The sequence below is a fragment of the Teleopsis dalmanni genome, chromosome 2 (genome assembly GCF_002237135.1).
Source record: "Teleopsis dalmanni isolate 2A chromosome 2, ASM223713v2, whole genome shotgun sequence".
Classification (NCBI taxonomy): Eukaryota; Metazoa; Arthropoda; class Insecta; order Diptera; family Diopsidae; genus Teleopsis; species Teleopsis dalmanni.
In genome coordinates, this window is record NC_051847.1 from 40,470,863 (window position 1) to 40,484,639 (window position 13,777).

Below are 13,777 nucleotides of genomic sequence, written 5' to 3' on the forward strand. Positions count from 1 at the left end.
TTATATTCAAGAAGAATGACTCGCTTATTTTTTAGATCTGGAGAAACTAAATTGTATATTGACAGAATGCTTTTTTTAATTACTTATTTCTATTATATTATATTAGAAAGGCTTCTCATTTAACTAAAATATGTGTTTATTTCTTATATATATATATAAACATTTCCAGTATAGACAAAATGTAAATTAATTTTGTTTGCCAAAAATAGTACATAAATTTTTATGTATGTTGTAAGAAGCGATCCCTGGTCAACACAACGTATACGATACATCCTTCTCCAATCACAATTGGATATTTGTTTTAAGATATTTTCTTGGAGAAAATAGAAAGCTTGCTCCATCAGTTGGTTTGTTACAGCTATAAAGAAAGAAGTATATGATATATAAAAAAATGTTAATAGAAATAATAGAATATTTTAAAAAAAGAAATTTTTTATTTTAAATAAATTTTGCATTATTGTCAGAGTGAATGTTAAAATTCTCGTTTTTTCAGAAGGATATGTGTATATTTTTGTATGGGTGTATTCCCAAAACATTTTTTATATGTGTAATAATTTTATAAAAAAGTATCAAAATGAAAGTATAAAGTGACAATTGTTATTTGACTCTTTCTGTCTCCTTTTCTATCTCTATTTCCCTCTCTATCTCTCTCTCTATCTCTCTTTTTCTCTCCCACTCCTTCACTTTTTCTCTCTCACTTAAACTTTCTTTTTCACTTCCTCTCTTTTTCTGTCTCACTCCCTCTTTTTTTTGCTCTCCGCTCTCACTGCCACTATATCTCTCTCTCACTCTCTCTTTTTATTTTCTACTCTCTCATTTTCTCTCTTTCCCTCTTTCTTTTTCTCTATCTTTCTCTGTTTTTATTCCTTTCTTTATCGCTCTTTCTTTCTCTCCTTTTTCCTCTCTTTCTTTCTCTCTTTCTTCCTCTCTTACTTTATCTCTCTTTCTTTCTCTTTCTCTTTCTCTTTCTCTTTCTCTCTTTATCTTTCTCTCTCTTCATGGTCATGCCCATAAAAAGCCAATTCAAATTGTTGTTGTAGTTCTATTATAAACAATTGCTTTGTTTTTAGTTTAAATATGTGATTAATTTATAGGTGCTATAGTCTATTTCATTAACCAAGAGTCACTACTGTGCAACAACATATTAAATATTAAAGAAATAGATAAAATATTGATTAGCAATTTATTTTATTGTGTTATTATTGTCCCTCTATACTAAAATTTACTATATCAGAACTCCTAACAAATTACATAGTAATTAGATGATACAATTTAAACTCAGATTCAGTCTACATAGTTTAAGGTGTTATTAGTTATGATAATTTAGCCGTGTGTGAGTTTAAGTAGATTGAGGTAAAGTAAATTAAAATTTCCTAGGGATTTTTTTAAATATTTATTTATTTATTTATTTATTGTACTTATTTATTTATGGTAACATTCGCTGCCATACCGACATAATTGACTATTTCCCTCAATTTACCATCAATTTACTCGAACTCGCACACGGCCTTAATATACAGCAGCATTGTTGATAACATTTAATCCACACTCTTTAATCTTAGTTATCATTACACCGAATATAGTATATTTAATTGCATCACTTAAAAGATCTTATATTGGTTTTCTTAGTAAATTCCTAATTAACTTGTTTAAATAAATATTGAATATATATATCGAAAAATTCTTTTTTTTTAGTTATTTTTAAAATATATCGTGTAAATAAAAAAGAAAAAATCATTTGGTTCAATCAAGTTTTAATGTATTAATTTAATTCTGGGAACAATTTTAAGCTGATCAATTAATCATTTGGCACTTGTTGCTTTAATCATTGATCCTTTAAAATGCCACATAACTCGTTCCCATTATAAACTGACACACCCACTTTTTGCATTATTAATTTGATCTTTAAATCTACTCAATAAACAAGTAGCAATGTAAGAGGAGTTTGATATGCAGAGGAAGGAAAACGACCTCTAAACCTTTAAATAAGTAATTCTGAATAAACTCATTTGTCAAAAATTTTATCAAAAAAAAAAAAAGGAAAAATAATTCCGTTGCCTTTCAAAATACACTTGCGCCCATCTCGGATGTGGCGAAAAATTATCGTAAATCTTTAATTGAACTGCAGAATTTGGAAAAGATTGCAAGAGAGAAATGTAACGAATTTCACTTCCTGAGAATCGCATAAAGTGGCAAGCCAGCCACACTGAGCAGTGCAGTCGTTCCGAAGACAATTGCTTAGTTATAAATTATAAAATTGACAGCAGCCAGTAGCGAAATCAGACTTGGAACAAATGTAAGCAGTCCGAAATAGTGTATATCTGTTTCAGTAACAAGTGGATACTTTTATCGGCTGTCAAAAATCGCCAAGCTTAATTATGACGATTTTCGTTGTGCGAATTCGAGTACTCGTACCTCGTACCACATTTCGCACCATTAACTTTCGAAAATGCATATCGCATATGAAGCGAAACTAACTAATCGCGAGGAGCAATGGAAAAGTGGAAGATATTCTGTAATTTTGTATTATTATTCCCATTTGCTGGGAATTGGTGCGCAGGCGCGTAGTCTCGCGTTCTTACCTTTAATTTTAATTTCAGAAAAATGTGTCTGCTTTAATGTGTGTCATTTGATTAATGAGGCCACAGCCAGTCATCGATCTCCATTTAGTGCCTCAAACTGACACACGTTCTGTCAAATTACAACGAAACTACAATAAGCAAAAGAATGGCAATTACTGAAATGAATTGACAGAGACAGAGAGAAGTCCAGGAGGGCTTGAATAATTGGTCATTGCAATTTTTAACGATTTGTACAAATGTTCAAGGAAATTGTTTAGGGAAATTGAATATAAAATTTATAGTGTTTCATGACATGACATTGGTATCCGTACTTCAAATTTCACAAATTAGCTAAGGCATTCTTTATAATCACACTTAATTGTTTTTTTTTCTTTTTAATAGGCGATTTTATTGCATATAAAGGTGTATGTATCATTTCGTATAACCCTGACGATTATTGGCGGGAAAATTTATATTATTATTTTTTAAATTGATTATTTCAGTAACTTGGTATTCAGACAACTCATAGGAATAAGTGCTATTATTCAGATTTTTCTCAGTTCTTTTTAAATCCCGCTTAGATCTTTTTCCTTCCAAACGATAAAATTTCTATAATCAGTCACAGACTTCTGCGTTATTAATGCTAGTATGCGCGAAAGTTTACATTCTATGGTTGTTTAAAAGTCATATGATATATATGTCCAATAGTTCATCTGTTTCCCCAGTTCTGAGCTCAGTACATTATCTTTACTCCTACGCTATGTACACAATCGTTACTTCTGAGCTCAAACCGTAATTGTTGCTTCTGAATTCAGTGAATAATGCTTACTTCTGAGATCAACAAGTAATCCAACAAGTAATAAACTTCTGCGCTCAGTCAGTAATCTTTACTTCCAAGCTCAGTAAGCAGTTCTTACTCATGGATTCAGTAATCCTTACGTTCCAGTAATCCTTATTTCTGTTCTCAATAAGTAGTATAGCAGACAATTTTAGCATATCTATTCGTTTTTAAAAGTTTCAGATGATAAATAATCTTCTGTACAATATTGCTATTGCTATCATCGAACCTCAGAATATTATTCCTTTATTAAACATTGTCCCAAGCACTACCATTTACATAAAATCAAAATAAATATTTAGGTTGACACTTATCTCTTGGCTATAGAACCATGGCTATACATCTATAGATCCAATATGAACTCGAAAGACAGGTTTCATCAGGTGTTTCTAGACTTAATTTTTTTATATTTATTTTTAGATTTATCTATAACGAAGTAAAACTCATTGCAAAAGTAATTTCACACACAAAAACGCTTATCAGAATTAAATGATGCGCTCTACGACGGTTTATATTCACACGCTGCATGTCGCCACAAATGAACTTTTTCCGAAACCAACCCACATTCAAGCCAAACACTGGCAAAACCGTTGGTGACAAATAAATTAAAAAGAAAAAAAGAGAAAAAATATAAAAAAAAAGAAGAAAAAATATTTATGTTGGAGTGGTGGCAACAAAGGTGAACCTTAAAAATTCGAAGCGCGAAATTAATTTGACGAATGAAGCCGAAGAAAATAAAGCTTTTGTTGTGGAAATATGTTATTTTGTTGTATAGTGTAAACACTGAGCTACTCGCATATGCTCCTCGCAGAAGAATTACCTGCAAGATGCTTTTGTATTAGGTGGGCACATGGTCAATATAAGCAACCATGTAATGCCTATTAGTTGGCATTTCTTCATACTTGTAAGTTTGTTGTTGTCATGTGCATGTCAAATTGTCCCAATGACGCGATTAAATGCTTAACTGTCTTCAAATTACCCAACTAACGGTATTGGAAGACATTGAAAATAATGCAATAAAATTCTTAAAATCCGAAAACACTTAATTGCTATTGAACCAAAACAACAAAAAAAAGCAGGAAGAGACAAATCTTGAAAATACACTTGAAAAAAAATATGGAAATGCAATTACAAACGACATAAACTAAACATTTTTGATTCCAACGTGGATTCAGAAACAAATCACACTTAGGTCACTTATAGGCCTAAGTGGAACACTTGGGATCACCGGTATAACCTAGCTGCTTAAGATAGATAGGAATTAGAAATGATTGGAATCTAAGCTTTTAATGTAATGAACACCATCACCATAAAAGATTGTTTATATTACAGCGACACTTGTTACTACAATGTCCAGTTATTTAATTTTAAGTAGGGTTTAAGCACAAGCCCACTTAACCTAACCGCTATAACCGGACTCTAATCGAAAAAAGACTTTTACTTTGTTAAAAGAGCTGACAAAACGTCTTATAGAGAAATAACTAATATTAATCGAAGACAAAATATATACTATATATACTATATATATACTATATATACTATCAGTTAATATATACTATAATTCTATGGACTATAATATCTCTATAAATTTTTAAAAGTTTGTATTATTAAAGGTATATTTCACATTTAAATGTTTAATAAAAATATTATATATAATTATTAAATAAATAATAAAATTTTTTACATTTTATTTCCTCTTTGGCACAATCCTGGGTAAGCACTTAATTTGTCGAATCTAAAAGTCAAAAAGAGACTATATAGTAGTTTTTTAAAATCAAAGGCTTTAGTTACGAACTCTTGTTATCCAAATAGTTTTGTTTTAGAAATTTTGTACAATTCTGATTATTTCACCCCATTTATCGAAATCCTATCTATAAGTTTAAAAGAATCTATATAGTACTTTTTAAAAATTAAAGAAGTTTGGTTATGGACTATTATTATCCAAATATTATTTTAGAAATTTTGTGCAATCCCGGTTAAGTTACTCAATTTATCGAAATCCCATCTATAAATCTGAAAGGAACTATATGGTAGTGTTTAAATATCAGAGGCTTTAGTTATGGTCTATTATTAACCAAATAATATTTTTTTAGAAATTTCGTACAATCCTGATTAAGTCACTCAATTTATCGAAATCCTATCTATAAGTCTGAAAGAAACTATATAGTAATTTTTAAAAATTAAAGAAGTTTGGTTATGGACAATTATTATCCAAATATTATTTTAGAAATTTTGTGTAAAAATAGGATTTGTGCAAATCCTATCTATAGGTCCGAAAAAACTATAGTAGTTTTTCAAAATCAGAGGCTTTAATTATAGACTATCATCCAAATAATATTTTTTTTAGAAATTTTGTACAATCCTGGTTAAGTCACTCAATTTATCGAAATTCCATCTATAAGTCTGAAAGGAACTATATAAGTTTTAAAAATCAGAGGCTTTAGTTATAGACTACTATCCAAATAATATTTTTTTTAGAAATTTTGTACAATCCTGATTAAGTCACTCAATTTATCGAAATCCTATCTATAAGTCTGAAAGAAACTATATAGTAGTTTTTAAAAATTAAAGAAGTTTGGTTATGGACTATTATTATCCAAATATTATTTTAGAAATTTTGTGCAAAAATAGGATTTGTGTAAATCCTATCTATAGGTCTGAAAAAATTATAGTAGTTTTTCAAAATCAGAGGCTTTAGTTATAGACTATCATCCAAATAATATTTTTTTTAGAAATTTTGTACAATCCTGGTTAAGTCACTCAATTTATCGAAATTCCATCTATGAGTCTGAAAGGAACTATATAAGTTTTTAAAAATCAGAGGCTTTAGCTTTAGAAATCCCATCTATAAGTTTATAGAACTATATAGAAGTTTTTAAAAATCAGCGGCTTTAATTACGGACTATTATTATTAAAATAATATTGTTTTTTAGAAATTTCAATCTTTTTTTTAAGAAAATTTTGGCTAGTGTAGTTTTAATATTTAATTTTGTTGCTAAAAAACAAAATGTTAACTTGTGACAATCGACAGCATATCGAAAACAATTAAGATTCTCATAGATTAAAATAGTAAAATCAAATGGAGAAAGTAAGATAAAGACACTGACACTGCATAGCGCTGGCGCACCTATAGGAATACATATTCCCAAACAAGTGATGCATTCAAGCGCTTTTATTGTGAAGCAGATAAAGTAAGTGCTGTAAGTAGCTTTAGTTAATATTTGTTGTGATTTCGTGATTTGAACACAATTTCAAGTCAAATTTTATTAGCACTTGACAGCACAAAAAAAAAAATACTAAAAGAAAGTGTTTAATTTTTGTCAATTGTAGTTTTTGGTTAAAGTTTAGTTTAAGTTGTAGTGCAAAAAAAAAAATTTACTTAAATGTGAAATGTTTCGTTTATTTTGAAAATTCCATTTTCCGACAATAGTTCGAATTTTCTTTTTTAATATATGTGGGCGGCGTTACAAGTTGACATTTATCCCATTCAACTTGTATTTTGTGCTCGTACTTCATTTTAAAAGGTTTGGCCGCATATTTTATGCACTGGAATCGCACTAATCATGCTGTAAAAGATACAGCTTGGCAGAAAATCCAAAATCCAAAAAACAAAAAATAAATAACACTAAAGCTAATAAAGCGCCTTGTGTTTACTATGGAATTGTGGACTTCATCAATTCCAGTTATAGCAATTTTGTGGGTGCTTGTTTCTCCTTTTGCCTGTCTGACTGTCTGACTGTCTGTCCGCCTGTAAGTCTGTCTTGAGACTATTTTTCTTCTCGATGTGTGCAAGGTCTTTACTCTTTAGTCTTGGCACAACCAACCTACTTTCCTTGGTTATTGTGGTATTTTAATTGATTTGTCGTCGTCTCAGTCGTTAGGATAGCAATTTTTTATTTTATTTTAAATAGTTTTTTTCGCAATTCCTTTTATGACTACTATTTTTATTGGCATCAACTATTCCCTGATGTCAGCCAAATTTTGCTAGGAATTACACGTTGACTCGTTAACCACCGTTTAAATTGCAGTTAAAATTTTTTTAAATTTCCGTTCAGTTTTAAAAATAATTCTTTTTATTTGATTTAATATGCAAAACAATCGCAGTCATATAGAATTTAACACCTCAGTGGATTTAATGCTTCTTCTCTGTCATCTTGTATTGGAAGAATTCTCTAAGACTCTCCAATTTTAAAAAGTTTTAATATTTATTTTTATTTTTTTTCTAAGTACACGTGCCTTTGTAAAACTAATTTACATAAAATTTTAATTTATATATGTAATTAATTACTAATGACTGGTTGGAGTCGTCAAATTGTTGTCAATAATCGTAATATATAGGATCAATAAAATTGGAAATAATGACGTTTCTTATTTTTTTTTATATACAATATAAAGTTTAGGACTGGTCTTTAAAGATTTATTGAATATTATCGTTATGATAGTAGAATGTTTCAAGCAATTAGAAACGCAAGTAGATAGTTCTTAATACAAGTTCAGAACTTCATTTTAGGTTTCAGGTTCAGAACTTCATTTACGGATATTAACAGGTAATTTTTATAAAGCTATAAGTATTCATTATCAATAAATTTGTCAGGTCATAACTATATAAGGTACTGTCTTTTAAAGTTTTGTGGGAGCTTCCTTTCTCCAAAACCCTAATTGCATTAATAAAATAATTTAAAATTAGTTGTAATAAAATGGTAAACCATTAAGTATAACATCTCTTTAAAAAGATTTTTTTTAATTATAGGTTAGCAGAAACTATTTTCTGTTAAATTTAGAATAATTCCTTTTCTTTTGAACCATATTTTTGATAGGCTATTTGATTGTTTTATGAAGGCCAATACCGTTTCGTTTTTTACAATTGTTTTATAACAGGTAATGTAGTTTACTTGATAATAAAGAAATCTCTATTTCTGTCAACTTTCATATTTTCCGAAAAAACTGAGCTGTGAAGAACCAGTTCATCGACTATATACGAGGCCACCTTGGACTCAAATGATATGTTTTTTGTGGCTTCCAACTACAAGACTATCAATTACGCTAAACGTTTGCAGTTGTGTTAAGACAAAATGACATTTGTGTGAGAATAAAAAAAACTCTATCTCTGCTAACTTATATATTCTCTGAAACAGTCTTTTTAGACAGTTCACAGGCTCTAACATGAATAGAACCTTTATTATATAGATATTGTTTCTATTATTTTATCTAATTTAAACACAAGCAGCAGCTCGTTACGAATCGAGTCATTATTTCTGCAATTACCAGTTCTCCGTATGGACCCGAGTTGATTTCAATTTAAAACCACTCATCTCCAATCTGCTTTATCTTCCCTTCTCCTTTATACCCGTCTCCCCTTCATCCTTTCACCTATCATCAGCTTTCACCTATCCACATTCTGACCCATGTATGCGTCTTGGAAATGTTTCATATTATCTGCTTTTAAATCCCAGAGTGTTACCACAACAACAACAACCACAGTGATTTACTAAGTACTTTAGCAAGCGCCCGAAATGAAAATAAATAATAAGTATTTTCTATAGTCTATCTATTTTAAATAGATAGAAAAATAGATTGTCTGATTTTAGAAATAGATTTTTGTACCAATCTCCACTTTAATTCACTGATTTTAGAGACGGTTTTTGAGCTATGTTATATGAGCAGATACATTGTCTTGATGATAAATAATATTTTTTTAAATGGAAACCGTGTTGTTCTTATCAGTCTTGGCAAAAAATAATTTAAAAGGTTGAAAGGTAATCTGAGTTTATTTTTTAACAGCTTGGAGATAGACTAAATTCTTTCTGCTTTTCAGATAACCGATACCAACATCTTTTAGGGCCATGTAATGTAGAGTGTAATGGGCTTGACATGAGCAAAATTTTTATTGTTTTCAATGCAAATTATAAAGTTGAGAGTGAGAGAAAAAACAATATATCGGTTCAAATTTGGTCATGAAAGCAGAGGTTATCTGTGCTCGTCACTTAGGCAAAGCAGTCTTTTAGAAGCAAATTATTACAATTTCTTTGCCACTCTGCATAATATGCATTTTTGGTAGAGCCCAAGAGAAAATTTTGACGAGCCCATGACATTCTACATAACATGGCCCTTAAAACTTCAAACCTAAAGTGTCAGGTAGAGCACCTTTCTTTATTCTCTCGTTTTGATTTAGGATCATGCTGGTAGATCTAAGACCCATCCATATTTATTACAAAATCGTTTTTATACTTTCTAAAATACTTTATATGTTGAATTATTTGTAAATACGACACCCATGTTTTACGCTTCAGATATTGTTAAGAAAGATTTATTTAAAGGTGCTATTGTTGCATAGTTATGTAAATAAATGTTAGTGCCTTGCAACTTAAGATATGTTAGCATATGTTTTAAAATCGTTTATTTTTATTATATGTCATATTATATATATATATTCTTCGTTTTCAATTAAACTCTATATATGTCTAAAGATTTTTTTTCACTTACCCGGTGCCATATTTTACTTCTATCCATTAACAGTGTTAATCAGCTCTCCATTGTTGTAAATCGTCTATATAAGTACGAAAATTCTTTTGGTGGTTAAGTGTGGATCGCAACTTTTAACAAATTTAACTACTGTTTTAGGTTTTCTGTTATTAGCGTCTATAGTATTAGCAACCCATTCTTTAGATGGAGTGCAATTTTCAACATTTTGGTCCTCCTCGATGATTTCCTATGAATTCTATTTTCTATGCGTCTTAAGGTGGGTAGCAACCTTTCAGTTATTTTTTACATGGCAATGCTGCATAGCTTTTTATAATATTTTTGAAGTTATCTTTGTTTTTTATATATCAAAAAAATGTTTTTTTAACTTACCAGGTAAAATTTATCTATAGCTCGTAAATGCATCTATTCTTACAATTACATATAATTTTCTTTAAAGTAATACTCTCAACATTCTAAGCAGTATCTTCGTTGTCGACAATTGGACCGCAACCTTTAACAAATTTTGCTATAGTTCTAGGCTTTCTGTTAGTAGTGTTTGTAGTGCAAGAAACCCATTCCTTAGGTGGAGTGTTACTTTTAATATTTTGGCTATTACTTGTAATCTGCTCAGAATTCACGTCGTTAGGTGGATCACAACCTTTCAGCCTCTTCTTATTAGGTAACGTTGCATAGCTTCGAACGTTTTCGTATGATGAAAATGGTAAATATTTTTTTGTTGTCTCTAGCGTCTCAAGCGTTTTGTTCTGTGCTGCTTCTTTACCAATTTTTTTTACTTGAACCGCGTCCAAACGATGTATGGATACCTGAATACATTTATTATTAATCTTAGTTGAAGAAATCATTTGGAAAGGAATATGATTCGGAAATTGATATAATACATTTTTTCCTAATACGTTTAATAAATATGTATAAAAATAGTTAATACGGTTCAATATTGGTTTACGTTCTTTGGCTAGTGTTTTTGAAAGTAGTGTCAGCAGCATTTTGGACTTTGACAATTTTGAAATTTAAAGAAATTATGGGTTGCCCAAAAAAAATTTGGAAAATGGTACCAAAAATATTCAAGGAAACATAATTTTGATTTGATAATATTTGGAATGAAAATTTTATTGTATAAATCAATTTTTTTTTTTTAAATTGGGTTGACTACTTAGATTTGTTTCGAAGTTTTCTCACATTGTATAATTTCAATAAACATTTGATCCCTAAGGACTTTGATTTATTAGAGAATCTATCTACTTTAGTATGTGTTCCATTTAAATATTTTTAAGTCCAGCAAATAATCCTGATGGAATACAAACTGGCTCTTTTTTAAGAGTGTGTAATGCGGATTAAGCATAATTATCTACAGAAGTAATCAATTTCAGGGCGCTATGTATGATATATATATATATATGCATATCTTTATTTCTGCCATACTCATAGCGCTTTTAAAATATGTCTTAAAGAAATATTGTGGAAAATTTGATTATTTTAATAATAAATAAAGCAGTATTGACAAAATATACAGTATTGACAATATATTCGGAGGTTCTCCAAAACACACTTGATCTGAAATAATCTTGGATTTAATTGCGTATTTAAAAACCAGAATTTTCTTTTTTATATTTATGGTGTACTGAAGTATATATAGTATTGTGATATATGTCGATCGTGTTCCTAACTACTTGATAAAAATAAATATGTATAATGTACAATAAAACAGGTTGCAGACTTCGACTTTTAATTTAAAAGTTGGTCCATTATAAGATCCATATATTATCTTGTATTCTTCTCCTAATCCATTTTTATTAACATTTTATATGTTGATGTTGTTGTTGTAACTCGCGGAGATTTGCTTGTGAAATTCCTTTGGGGGAATGAACGACACTTTGTCGTCGAAATTGATGAGTGGCTTTGGGTTGTAGATCCGGCCGTTCGTGGAACCTTGCATTTTATATAATATGGCTTGCTAAATAATTTATAATCGGTGATCAACAATTTTTAAATATTTTAAATTAAGAAATGATTTAGTAATATATATATATATATATATACTTCTATATATGGTATCGTTTTTGGTGGGCTCGAATATAGTGAGACGTTCGTAAGACTGTGTCAGGGTATATTTACTAGTGTTTATGATATATGCGGTATACCTACTTCAAACAATAACTGGACTATGATCTATAAGCAATCAGTGACTAAAATTTAAACACTCACTCTTTGTCATGCATTCCAATCTCATAAGAGGATGTGGTATCTTGTTTTCCTAATTGAATTTCTTCTAAAAAAATTAATTATATTGGCGACATATATAAATGGTATTTAATTTTACCTGATGTAGTAAATTTGCAAAAATTCTTGATACCATATCACTCATCACAACTCAAACTTATATCAAGCGGTTCTTTTAGAAATATTTTTTATAGATATAAGTCATAGTTTTCGACTTTTAATCGTCATAAGGACCGCAACCCTTTACATATGTTGTTGGATTAGGTTTCGTAGCCATACAAAGTTCTCGCTGACGGTCCCAATAATCCCTATTTGTTACTATAGGTGCTTGATAGACGCTATTGACATGCTCAAAAGCTATAGATGAACCTCGGTGTTTTTGTTCCCAATATTCTCTATTCTTAGCCAGAACAGAGCTATGTAATTTTTCCACCGCATTTTTATATGCTGTTTCCACTAATGTGGCTGATCTCTTATCTACCATATAAACATTATTAAAATGAATATCATCTAAGCGAGGTGCTTCTTCAAGTGAAAATTCTCTTGGAGAAAATTTCTTGATATTTTTAAAATTAAACGGTTGTATTGTTGTTGTCTCAGGCTGTGGTTTTTGCTGTTCTAAAGGCGTACACTTAGATACCTTCTCAGCTTGTCGTAACACTGTGCCACATACTCTTTGTAGAGCACTCCATGCAAAACACTGCGGCATTTTAAAAATTGAAGAAACTTAACTTAAAGGCACCTTTTTTTTAATAACTTTAAATTTTGTCCATTACTTAAATTTTGTTACACACTTAAATTAAAAAAAAAAATATAAAGATTTCGATATAAATACAATTTTCATATAACTTTGTGTAAATTTTTTTAAATTTAATTGGCCTACTGAGATTATTAAAATTTAATTGAGAAATAATTAGGTTGAAGGCCAACTAGATTATCTACTTTACTTTTAAAAATATTTCTTGTTTTTAATTATTTGTAAATAATTTCTTTTGTTTTTAAGACTGCAAGTATCGGGAATTGTATTCGTGACCTGCTAAATTTGAAGCTCAGAGTCAGTGTTCAATAGCCAACTGATCCAAATCTGTACTTGACTTTTATGTTTGCACATTTTTCTGGAGTTTTGTCATATATAAAAAAAGAGCGAAAAGAATTTATATATAAAAAACACACAAAATTTTTACAAAATATTGAGGTAAAATACAGCAATGAATTTCGCATTTTGATTCCTCAAAGCTACTCAAAGCATCAATAAAGAATCGATGTTACTGTGATTCTTCTAGCATCGAAGGCACTATAAGCTCCTGGGTTTCTGCAAAGAGTAATAATAATAGTTTAGATAAACTCTAAATTGCGAGTTTAAGTCCTTATCTGAGAGGTGTTCTAGCAGTGTTTCTCAAACTGTGAAGTACGGAAGTTAGTGCCCAATGTCAAAGGAAAGACTTCTCTTTAAATGAAATGGATGATAAAATAAAACCTCTTGAAAATGAAAAATTCTCGTCGCTTCTTGATAAAATCTCTTCAGTTGAAGGAAATACATAAAACTAAAAATTGAACCTACCTTCTGCTCGGACCCGAATTTTGTTGTGTATTAACTACTCCTTAAGTAATAGACATTTTCCAAAAATTTTTTTTTTGTTATGTTGTTACACCCTTTTTTGACATATGGTACAAATTT

At 29.7% G+C, this 13,777-nt stretch overlaps 1 long non-coding RNA gene across 3 annotated transcripts; it reads right to left on the minus strand.

The window, feature by feature from the left end:
• Positions 1-304: 304 nt before the first annotated feature.
• On the minus strand, positions 305-12,879 carry LOC119683392. Of its 3 annotated transcripts, none has more exons than XR_005252648.1 (5): positions 12,200-12,879; positions 12,085-12,145; positions 10,252-10,685; positions 9,883-10,185; positions 305-358 (listed from the first exon to the last, which is right to left on the minus strand). It is a non-coding gene; the product is annotated as an uncharacterized LOC119683392 (long non-coding RNA). The 3 variants fall into 3 exon arrangements; XR_005252647.1 differs by having other exon boundaries at positions 12,085-12,148; XR_005252649.1 differs by lacking the exons at positions 12,085-12,145; positions 12,200-12,879 and adding an exon at positions 10,826-10,969.
• Between the last annotated feature and the right edge of the window lie 898 nt (positions 12,880-13,777).